General features: G+C 47.9%; 3 non-coding genes across 3 annotated transcripts in view; all 3 read right to left on the bottom strand.

The window, feature by feature from the left end:
* Positions 1-411, bottom strand: part of LOC124320054 — a 4,576-nt gene extending 4,165 nt beyond the window's left edge. Inside the window, exon 1 of the ribosomal RNA XR_006913745.1 lies at positions 1-411. This exon is cut by the window's left edge and continues 4,165 nt beyond it. This is a non-coding gene — a ribosomal RNA (large subunit ribosomal RNA).
* Positions 412-1,053: 642 nt separating this feature from the next.
* LOC124320053 lies at positions 1,054-1,206 on the bottom strand. The gene has a single exon (XR_006913744.1). It is a non-coding gene; the product is annotated as a 5.8S ribosomal RNA (ribosomal RNA).
* Positions 1,207-2,142: 936 nt separating this feature from the next.
* On the bottom strand, positions 2,143-4,439 carry LOC124320058. The gene has a single exon (XR_006913750.1). It is a non-coding gene; the product is annotated as a small subunit ribosomal RNA (ribosomal RNA).
* Between the last annotated feature and the right edge of the window lie 5,561 nt (positions 4,440-10,000).

Genomic DNA, 10,000 nt, shown 5'->3' with positions numbered 1-10,000 from the left:
TCTCTCTTCAAAGTTCTTTTCAACTTTCCCTCGCGGTACTTGTTCGCTATCGGTCTCGTGGCGATATTTAGCCTTAGAAGGAGTTTACCTCCCGCTTAGGGCTGCACGCTCAAGCAACCCGACTCTTGGGAAGGGATCCGATGCACGGTCTCGGCTCGTCTTATCTACGGGCCTGACACCCTCTGTGGGTTGCTCGCCCCGTTCATGGAGACTTGGACGATAGATACCGGACAGACGCGCACGATCCTCCCGAACACCACATTCCTCGGCACCCGCTCAACCGGGCGCGAGGTTCGGTGCTGGGCTCATCCCTGTTCGCTCGCCGCTACTAAGGGAATCCTTGTTAGTTTCTTTTCCTCCGCTTACTGATATGCTTAAGTTCAGCGGGTAGTCTCATCTAAACTGAGGTCAGAATGAATTGTTTGTTTTCAAAAGGAGACAACACTTTATCTAGCTCGGCAGACTTTGGCGTTTTAAAGCCGGGAAAGATTGAATAATTGCCGGTTCAAATTTTTTTTTTTCGAAATAAAGCGAGTCTCTCGTTATTCGCAAAAATTAATTTACGAAAAGTGACAGGGCGTCCTGCGGCTTTTTGTATTGAAACAACGCGTCGTGCGCGAACCAAGCTTGCATAACGAGCGGTTAGAGTGAGTGATAATTCGCGGTGGTCGACACTTCGACACGCCCGGCGCACACACACAACTAAACTCGCGTTGAAGCGGTATATCGCGCACACGCAGCCGACACCTTGTTCGAGAAGATGTGTTTATTTCTAAAATTTTTTTTTGAGTTGGCTCAAAAATTTCCCATCTGTTTTGCCATCGAAAAAGGTTTCTTTTGAATAGAGAGGAAAAAAACAAAACAGGGCGAACCTTCTTTTATTTTTCCCCCTTTTTTGTATTTGAGGCATCGCGGACACTTAAGTCGCGCGGCACCCAGACGTTAGAGATTCGGGAGCTTTTATGCGGTCAGGCCGGGGTGAAAAATAAATCTCGCCGCGACCCAACATGCAAAACCAAGACTGAAAAAATCTCTGTTCGTTCATCATTCGACCGACCCTCAGTCAGATGTGGCCCGAGCGAGAAGCTGGGCCGCCATTTACGTTCAAGATTTCGATGCTCCATGTGTTCTGCAGTTCGCATGGATTAGCGCACTTTGCTGCGCTCTTCATCGATCCACGAGCCTAGTGATCCACCGTTCAGGGTCGTATATAAAACGACATATTCGTTTTCTTCTCTCTTTTTCTCCAACCCGCCCAAGCAAATGAATGCGAGGGCGGAGAAAGAAAGCCAGAAAGAAAATGTTCCGATAAACACTCGTACTAGAATTTGGGTTTAGTGTGTTATTGTGATTTTGAATTCTTCCTACTTCATCGAGAGGGCGAAGGGCAAGCTTAAAAAACATTCGGTTTTCAACGGCATAGTGTCGGGCTTTGGAGTGTTAGTCTATACGACGCACACGCACGCAACCACGAGTATCTACGCCCGAAAAGAACGTCCAGAGTAAAGTCTCACACTTTCGTCCCCCACCGAGAATCAAAAAATCCCGAAGACGAAGAGAGAAACAAAAAAAAAACAATTTCGATTGGGCGTATCCGCTTTAAACCACCGCGCATCAGAGCGCCTGATACCCGTTCAAAATCTTGATGTTTTTTTTTTTTTTTTCCGACTCTCCATCCACCGAGTTTTTATTTTTCAAAGTGTTTGATTTAGGGACTAAGACTTTATAAAATCTCCTTTATTGTTCCTTCGGTACTCGCGGCCCAGGCGGGCTATCGTATTCTTCACTCTACTAACGTCAACACTGTGAGCGCCGCTAAAGGTCGAATGAATCTATAGAGACATTCACCATCGAAGCAGGAAGAATTTGCTCACGGCCATAGACCAAATCGAAAGACTTTGTGTTTTTTTTTGAGCCGAGAGGAAAGAAAAATCAATTTGAAAAGGCGAATCCGCTTTAAACCACCGCGCATCAGAGCGCCTGATACCCGTTCAAAATAAATGATTTTCTTCCGTCAACCCACACATAGTTCATACGATGTCTTACGCCGAAAGACTTTTGATGGGGTTTTTTTTGTTTTGCAACTTTTAGTTGTTTCGTGCTCAACCAAAGCCATATGCGCAAAACATTTGTCTTGTTCGTTTATGATCCTTCCGCAGGTTCACCTACGGAAACCTTGTTACGACTTTTACTTCCTCTAAAGGATCAAGTTCGACCATCTTTCAGTCTCGCCGTTGGTAGGCACCGCACGGGCAGAGATTGCTCCCCACTCGACGGCACCCCGACAAGCCCGTCCGAAGGCCTCACTAAATCATTCAATCGGTAGTAGCGACGGGCGGTGTGTACAAAGGGCAGGGACGTAATCGACGCGGGCTAGTGACCCGCGCCTACTAGGGATTCCTGGTTCATGGGGATCATTGCAGTCCCCAATCCCAACCACGAAGGAGGTTCAGCGGTTACCCGGTCCTTTCGGACAGGGAGAGTGAAACACGCTGATTCCTTCAGTGTAGCGCGGCGTGCGGCCCAGGACATCTAAGGGCATCACAGACCTGTTATTGCTCACTGTCACGCGGCTGGACGCCGCTTGTCCCTCTAAGAAGACTGCGTGACGGACGCGAGAGCAGAAGGTATCGCCGGGGATGACGACGACCGAATAACAATAGAGCCAGCCCCCGCGAGACATTCCCGACAAAGCCCCGCCATACCTCATCCGCCAGGCAACCAACCCGTGAAGGCCGTACACCCGACGAACAAAGCACAACGAAACCAAGCCGAGAGATTGCCTCACTAAAGGAACCAGTCCCACCGAGACCCGAATCGCCGCCACCTGATCCCGACGCCTCCGTACTCCCTTCGGTTTCAATTGATAAAACCCGTCACCTATTTAGCAGGCTAGAGTCTCGTTCGTTATCGGAATTAACCAGACAAATCGCTCCACCAACTAAGAACGGCCATGCACCACCACCCACCGAATCAAGAAAGAGCTCTCAATCTGTCAATCCTTCCAGTGTCCGGGCCTGGTGAGGTTTCCCGTGTTGAGTCAAATTAAGCCGCAGGCTCCACTCCTGGTGGTGCCCTTCCGTCAATTCCTTTAAGTTTCAGCTTTGCAACCATACTTCCCCCGGAACCCAAAGACTTTGGTTTCCCGGAAGCTGCCCGTCGAGTCATTGGAGTAACTCCGACGGATTGCTGGTTGGCATCGTTTATGGTTAGAACTAGGGCGGTATCTGATCGCCTTCGAACCTCTAACTTTCGTTCTTGATCAAGGAAAAACATTCTTGGCAAATGCCTTCGCTGTTGTTCGTCTTGCGGCGGTCCAAGAATTTCACCTCTGTCGCCGCAGTACGAATGCCCCCGTCCGTCTCTATTGACCATTACCTCGGGTCCAAAAGTAAAAGACCAGCAAAATCGGACCGAGGTCCTATTCCATCATTCCATGCTGCGATATTCAGGCGTTGGGATACACCTGCTTTGAGCACTCTAATTTGTTCAAAGTAAACGTTGCCGGCCGCCCGAGACACCCGGTGAAGGGCACCCCGAACGATTGACTGGGTGGAGCGAATCGAGTCAACTACGACCAAAATTTAAAAAGAACCCGAAAGAACTTTCCAACTCTGGCCGCAGATACAACAACGACGCACCGACCACCACTCCGGCGATGTTGTCCGACCGTGAAGAGAGTCGGGCTTTGACACCCGGGCTCCCAGAGCGTGAAACGCAACACCCTTGATTCAGAGCGGCGCCGCCCGGCCGAAGACAGACATCCGACTACGAGCTTTTTAACCGCAACAACTTTAATATACGCTATTGGAGCTGGAGTTACCGCGGCTGCTGGCACCAGACTTGCCCTCCAATGGTTCCTCGTTAAAGGATTTAAAGTGTACTCATTCCAATCACGGGGCCTCGGAAGAGTCCCGTATCGTTATTTTTCGTCACTACCTCCCCGTGCCGGGAGTGGGTAATTTGCGCGCCTGCTGCCTTCCTTGGATGTGGTAGCCGTTTCTCAGGCTCCCTCTCCGGAATCGAACCCCGATTCCCCGTTACCCGTTGCAACCATGGTAGGCGCGTAACCTACCATCGACAGTTGATAAGGCAGACATTTGAAAGATACGTCGCCGGCGCGAAGGCCGTGCGATCGGCGTGAAGTTATCCAGAGTCACCAAAATTGGTACGGTGCGCGAGCCCGAAAGCCCGGCCCCGACTGGTTTTGATCTAATAAAAGCACCTCTTCTGCGAGCCCGAAAGCCCGCAGTCGAGGCTCGAGTGCATGTATTAGCTCTAGAATTACCACAGTTATCCAAGTAGGATGGAGTGGATCTAAGGAACCATAACTGATTTATTGAGCCATTCGCGGGTTTCGCCGTCTAGCGGCTTGTACTTAGACATGCATGGCTTAATCTTTGAGACAAGCATATGCTACTGGCAGGATCAACCAGGTATTTCGTGTATGTTTGTTTGATATGCATCCGGCGAGTTGCGGGTTTTTATTTCGCCCACGCATCACCAAACACACACCAAATCAACACGTTTTTCGTTTTTTTTCTTTTTCTTCGGAAACTAAAATTTTTGATCGCAACGCCTGGCGTGTCACAGCGAGTCCCAGTGAAGAGAAACACCGATCCGATCCGTTTGTTGGATTTTTTTCATTTCAATTTCCAAAGTCAAAGACCATTCAACGGTCTATGAGCCCAAAGTGAATCGGATTCATTCGACCGGTCTTGATATATTCATCAACTTTTTTTCCCGTATTACGGTTTTCGACGGTCATATGTGGCGTGCTGTATGCTCATAAGTCAAGCCTGCTTTACTAAGCTGACAAGCATACATCTTTTAAATTTTTGTGGGCTCAGAGTTTTATTTTTATTTTTCCACCGCCGAGGCACACTCTCGCATCACCCCGCACGACACACACACACACACACACCTCACCGCTCAACGGTCACACGAGGCAGAATTTTCCGCAAAGACTTTCGAAGAGAAAGAGAAAACTCGGAACAACCGCGGTCAGAGGCCAGCATAGAGGCATCGTATAGAAAGTCATGGGCGGAAAAAAACAAATCATTTCAAGTCGAGACAAGCAACCAGACTACCCCTATAAAAGTGCGCAATTCTTTAAGAGTTCACCGAAGAATGACCGAGATCAAGTATGCACGAAACGAACATATTCCAAGGGCAGCTGAATAAGCGATTCTGCGCCGAAGCGCGAGAAAAGCAAGCGGTACACCGATGGGGATCGTTTTTTTTATCGTGTTAGATTCGTTGTTGTCAAGCAAGGATTCTCAAAATGTTTTTTGCATTGCACCCAAGTTTCGTACTGATTACTTGTCGCAGACCGGTGACTGTCAAAAAAAATTTTTTTACGTTTTTTCTTGAGAGGTCACTGCCTACACACAACTCCGGGCGGGCCGTACACTCACAGCCGTTTGAATTCTCCCTTCGTGTGTCATGGCCATAACTGAGCGTACATCTTACCGGGCGCCGAGTTGATCTGGCTTGTTCGATGAACGTTCGGGATACGTACAATCGATATAGCTCCAACCGTAACTCGTTTGTAATTACGCCGGCCATACTCAGCGGGCGCTCAGCTCAGCTCTCGATATCTTCCGTCGAAGGGAAGTTCGTAGTAAAAGAGAGTCAGAGTCGACGCCACATTTTGCGGTCCTCGCATCTCATCCGATTTTTGAATTTTATAGATTTGCCATCACTTCCACCCAATTCTCTCGTATATTTCAATCTCTTGACTTTGTCCGACCGGGCCGTCTTCGCCCCCCTTCAACTCCGTCCATCTCCACTTCTGTGTTCCACACAACGAGCTTCCGTCAAACGGCAAAATGTGAAATATGCGCACGCCGCACGAAATAATTTGAAAGCGTTCTGTTTGGTGGCTTTTTTATTTTTTATCTCTCGGCTCACACACACACACACACATTTCCGCCTGAACGGTAATTTTTTTTGATACGGTGTCAAAAAGTGAAAAGACGCGCACCATTTTCTTTTCTCTTCCGTATCGTCGCTGACGGTAAACGCTGATGGTTATGATGCCGTAAGTTTGGAAGAAAGAATCTTTCCCGTCTTGTCTTGTTACGGTAAAATAACAAAGAACAAGCGTCCGATTTCTCTCACAGACGGCCACAGACAAACCACACGTGCCGAAGAAACGAAACGTCCGAAACCAAAAAAATGTTTGACGCGCGCACCTCTTCTGAACTTTTCGACCAAGAGTCGTTGGATCGAGTGACGAGCTTCTCAGCTGTCGCACCAATCGGTGAAGCGGGCGTTTGAATTCCCGTCCACATCGCGGTTCGGATATATTTTTACATATACCGACCATCGGAAATTTCGAAAACGGTTTTACCGAAGGAATGATATTTCACACACCGACAGCTCATCGAGTTCGTCTCCGTTCAACGGTTTTTTTTTTTAAGACTTTTTGATCGCATGGGGCTAAACTGGTTAGAGCAAAGCCGCGATCCAAGCAGTGAAAAAAAAACAAAGACAGTGCAAGCGCGATCGAACGGAATCGAAACTAAAATCATGTGAAGTGGCGGGCGGAAAGGAGCTCAGCTACGGTGGAAATGAAACTACAACTAACGCCGAACCGGACAACTTCCCATTCTGCGTCTTCGTTTCATTTCCCAAAGCTCCCCGTCGATACCAAAGTTTTTGCGTCGAAGCTACTAAAGAAATTTCGCGCTTTCCTTTTCGCCTCTTTCGCCTTCCCTTCGATATCTATCCAACCACCGGCTTCGACTTTATTTCTTTCACCCGTCTATTCGCCCGATAGTCGACGGTCGGCCATTCTTTGGTATCGGCCAGGCGGACTAACAAGAAGTAAGACTCGTTTGAAAAATTTGGACCGGGCTTTACAATCGCTGCTTGTCGTAATGTCGCAAATTTGAAAAAAATTTTCAATTCGAGAAACCAAACTATTCGACACTTCGAAAATTTTGGGACTCTGAAAATTTTTCCGAGTTTAGGAATCGAGACCTCTTCTATACTAAGGAAAACCACTAATGTTCCGCCGCATAATGTCTCCGTTTTCCGGCTCATTTTTAGCGATTGGACGGGGACATTGCCCCATCCAACCGCCAGCCGACTTTCAGGAACCGTCGTTTTCAAAGTTGGGACTTAGAAAATTTTCGACGAGTGGGAATTTTTTACGGTCGCAAGTCATCACGACACGCCCGACCAACCCATTTGAGAGCCGCCACGCCTCGACGGTGTGACGGCTTTTTTTCGAATCGACGGGTCTCGCTCACTCCTCTCTCGCGCCGACCAGAGGCCGGGCGAGAGAGTCGTTGCCAAACACCGTCGTCGGAAATGGGAGAATTTGAGTGGGAATTTTTTACGGTCGCGAGTCATCACGACACGCCCGACCAACCCACTTGAGAGCCGCCACGCCTCGACGGTGTGACGGCTTCTCTTTTCGAATCGACGGGTCTCGCTCACTCCTCTCTCGCGCCGACCAGTGGCCGGGCGAGAGAGTCGTTGCCAAACACCGTCGTCGGAAATCGAGAAATTTTCATTTCCATTTCCATTTTTTTTCATCGGCCTTTATACGTCCAAGTCCCGCCAACCACGTCACTACCACGTCGTCGGGACTTAGAAAAATTTTTCAATTTTTCGGACTTAGAAAATTTTTCAACTTTCTTTTTTTCGACAACCTCTTCCCTATATAGGAAAGTAGTGGATGTTCCGGGCAGTAACTGTACGAAAAAGTCGATTTCCGAATTTTTGCCGGACATTCACCTGAGCTCAGGCCGGGCCGCCCGCTCAACTGCCGCCCGGTCACCACCAAAAACCGGTCTTGGAAATTTTAGGACTTAGAAAATTTTTCAACTTTTTCTTTCTCGACAACCTCTTCCCTATATAGGAAAGTAGTGGATGTTCCGGGCAGTAACTGTACGAAAAAGTTGATTTCCGAAATTTTGCCGGGCTTTCACCAGAGCTCAGGCGGGGCTTACCATCACACCCGCCGACCGGTCACCACCAAAAACCGGTCTTGGAAATTTTAGGACTTAGAAATTTTTTCCAACTTTTTTTCTTTCGCTCTTTCTCTCTTTTTCAGCCGTCTTTGCTCGTCCCAGTGCCGCCTATAGCTTCACTATCCATCGTCGGGACTTAGAAAAATTTTTCAATTTTTCGGACTTAGAAAATTTTTTCAATTTTCATTTTCGACAACCTCTTCCCTATATAGGAAAGTAGTGGATGTTCCGGGCAGTAACTGTACGAAAAAGTTGATTTCCGAAATTTTGCCGGACATTCACCTGAGCTCAGGCCGGGCCGCCCGCTCAACTGCCGACCGGTCTCCACCAAAAACCGGTCTTGGAAATTTTAGGACTTAGAAATTTTTTCCAACTTTTTTTCTTTCGCTCTTTCTCTCTTTTTCAGCCGTCTTTGCTCGTCCCAGTGCCGCCTATAGCTTCACTATCCATCGTCGGGACTTAGAAAAATTTTTCAATTTTTCGGACTTAGAAAATTTTTTCAATTTTCATTTTCGACAACCTCTTCCCTATATAGGAAAGTGGTGGATGTTCCGGGCAGTAACTGTACGAAAAAGCTCATTTCCGAGAGGGTCGCCGGACTTTCACCAGAGCCCGGGCCGGGCCGCCCGCTCAACTGCCGACCGGTCTCCACCAAAAACCGGTCTTGGAATTTTTCGGACTTAGAAATTTTTTCCAACTTTTTTCTTTCGCTCTTTCTCTCTTTTTCAGCCGCTTTCATTCATCCAAGTCCCGGCTACAGCGTCACTACCCCGTCGTCGGGACTTGGAAAAATTTTTCATTTTTTCGGACTCTGACATTTTTTCAACTTTTCTTATTTTTCAACTTTTTGACACTGTCTCGCTTCGCCCGTCGGATCGACTTCATTTCCGTAGATATCAAGTCACATCTTTCGGCCAAAGCTCAGCAGCTTTTTGACATTTTTTGAAAATTTGCTATTTTTTTTCATTTCCAACTTATTTTTATTCCTGTCTGTCGTTCTCCTTCTCTCTCTTTCTTTTTCGCGGTATTTCATCTACTTTCGACCGCCAATTTTTTTTTTTTTTCAAGCTTTCATTTTCTCTCGGCTGATCGTGTTTGTCCAATATCCACGCAAAAAATGCGAGCCAATATAAATATGAAGATGAAATTTGACGGCCAAATTATCATTTCAAGTGCCGCTCTACGGCTGGCTACTTTTTTTTTTATCTGTCTTTAACGCGTGTCTTTAACTTTTTTTCTCTCTCTCTCTCTCGAAAAAAAAAAGACAAGTCCACAACACACAACTGACGAACGATTGAGACTTCTGCCTTCTTTTTTCGCCTTTGCCTTGGACAAGCCGCCGCGCAAGCATATGAGATTTTTTATCGCGGACTTGTCTCATCTGGCAAGACAAATCTTCCGGTCTCATTTGAAGGGCTGAGTCTCAAAAGATCGCAGTGTGAATTTGGACTGCTCTACCGTGTACAACACCCCGGCCGGCACTCGAGTCGTCTACAAATGATTTGGCGTCTGACCTCTGGGTTCTCGCGCAACTTTGCAGCTGCGCTTACTTTAGTCGGGTAAAAAGAAAGAGGCGAACCGGAGCATGACTGGCATTCCCGTAGCGGATACCCAGCATAGCCGTCAGCGAACCTCCCCTCTGAAAACCGCGGCTCGAGAATGAAGCGCCGACCAGGCATTCGTCCGAAACGAAACGAAAAGGCCGGAACCCCCTCGCTGATGGAGCGAGTTTTAATCTCTAACCGAGACGGGTCTCGTTATAGCCACCCAGATAAAACGTCGAAACGAGTCAAAAGACGCTGCGTATCATTGCCTTCCTCCAGCATCGATTCTACCTTCAGAGGCCTTCAGGTATAATCATCCGGACGTAGCCTCGCACCACTGGCCGCTCGACCAAGTGCGCCAACCAACTGTCCGAACCTGCGGTTCCTCTCGTACTTCGCAGGATTACTATCGCAATAACATTTCTTCTATGGTCGTCAGTAGGGTAAAACTAACCTGTCTCACGACGGTCT

This window comes from Daphnia pulicaria, unplaced genomic scaffold (genome assembly GCF_021234035.1).
Source record: "Daphnia pulicaria isolate SC F1-1A unplaced genomic scaffold, SC_F0-13Bv2 h1tg000243l, whole genome shotgun sequence".
Classification (NCBI taxonomy): domain Eukaryota; kingdom Metazoa; phylum Arthropoda; class Branchiopoda; order Diplostraca; family Daphniidae; genus Daphnia; species Daphnia pulicaria.
This window is presented reverse-complemented; position numbering and strand designations above follow the sequence as displayed.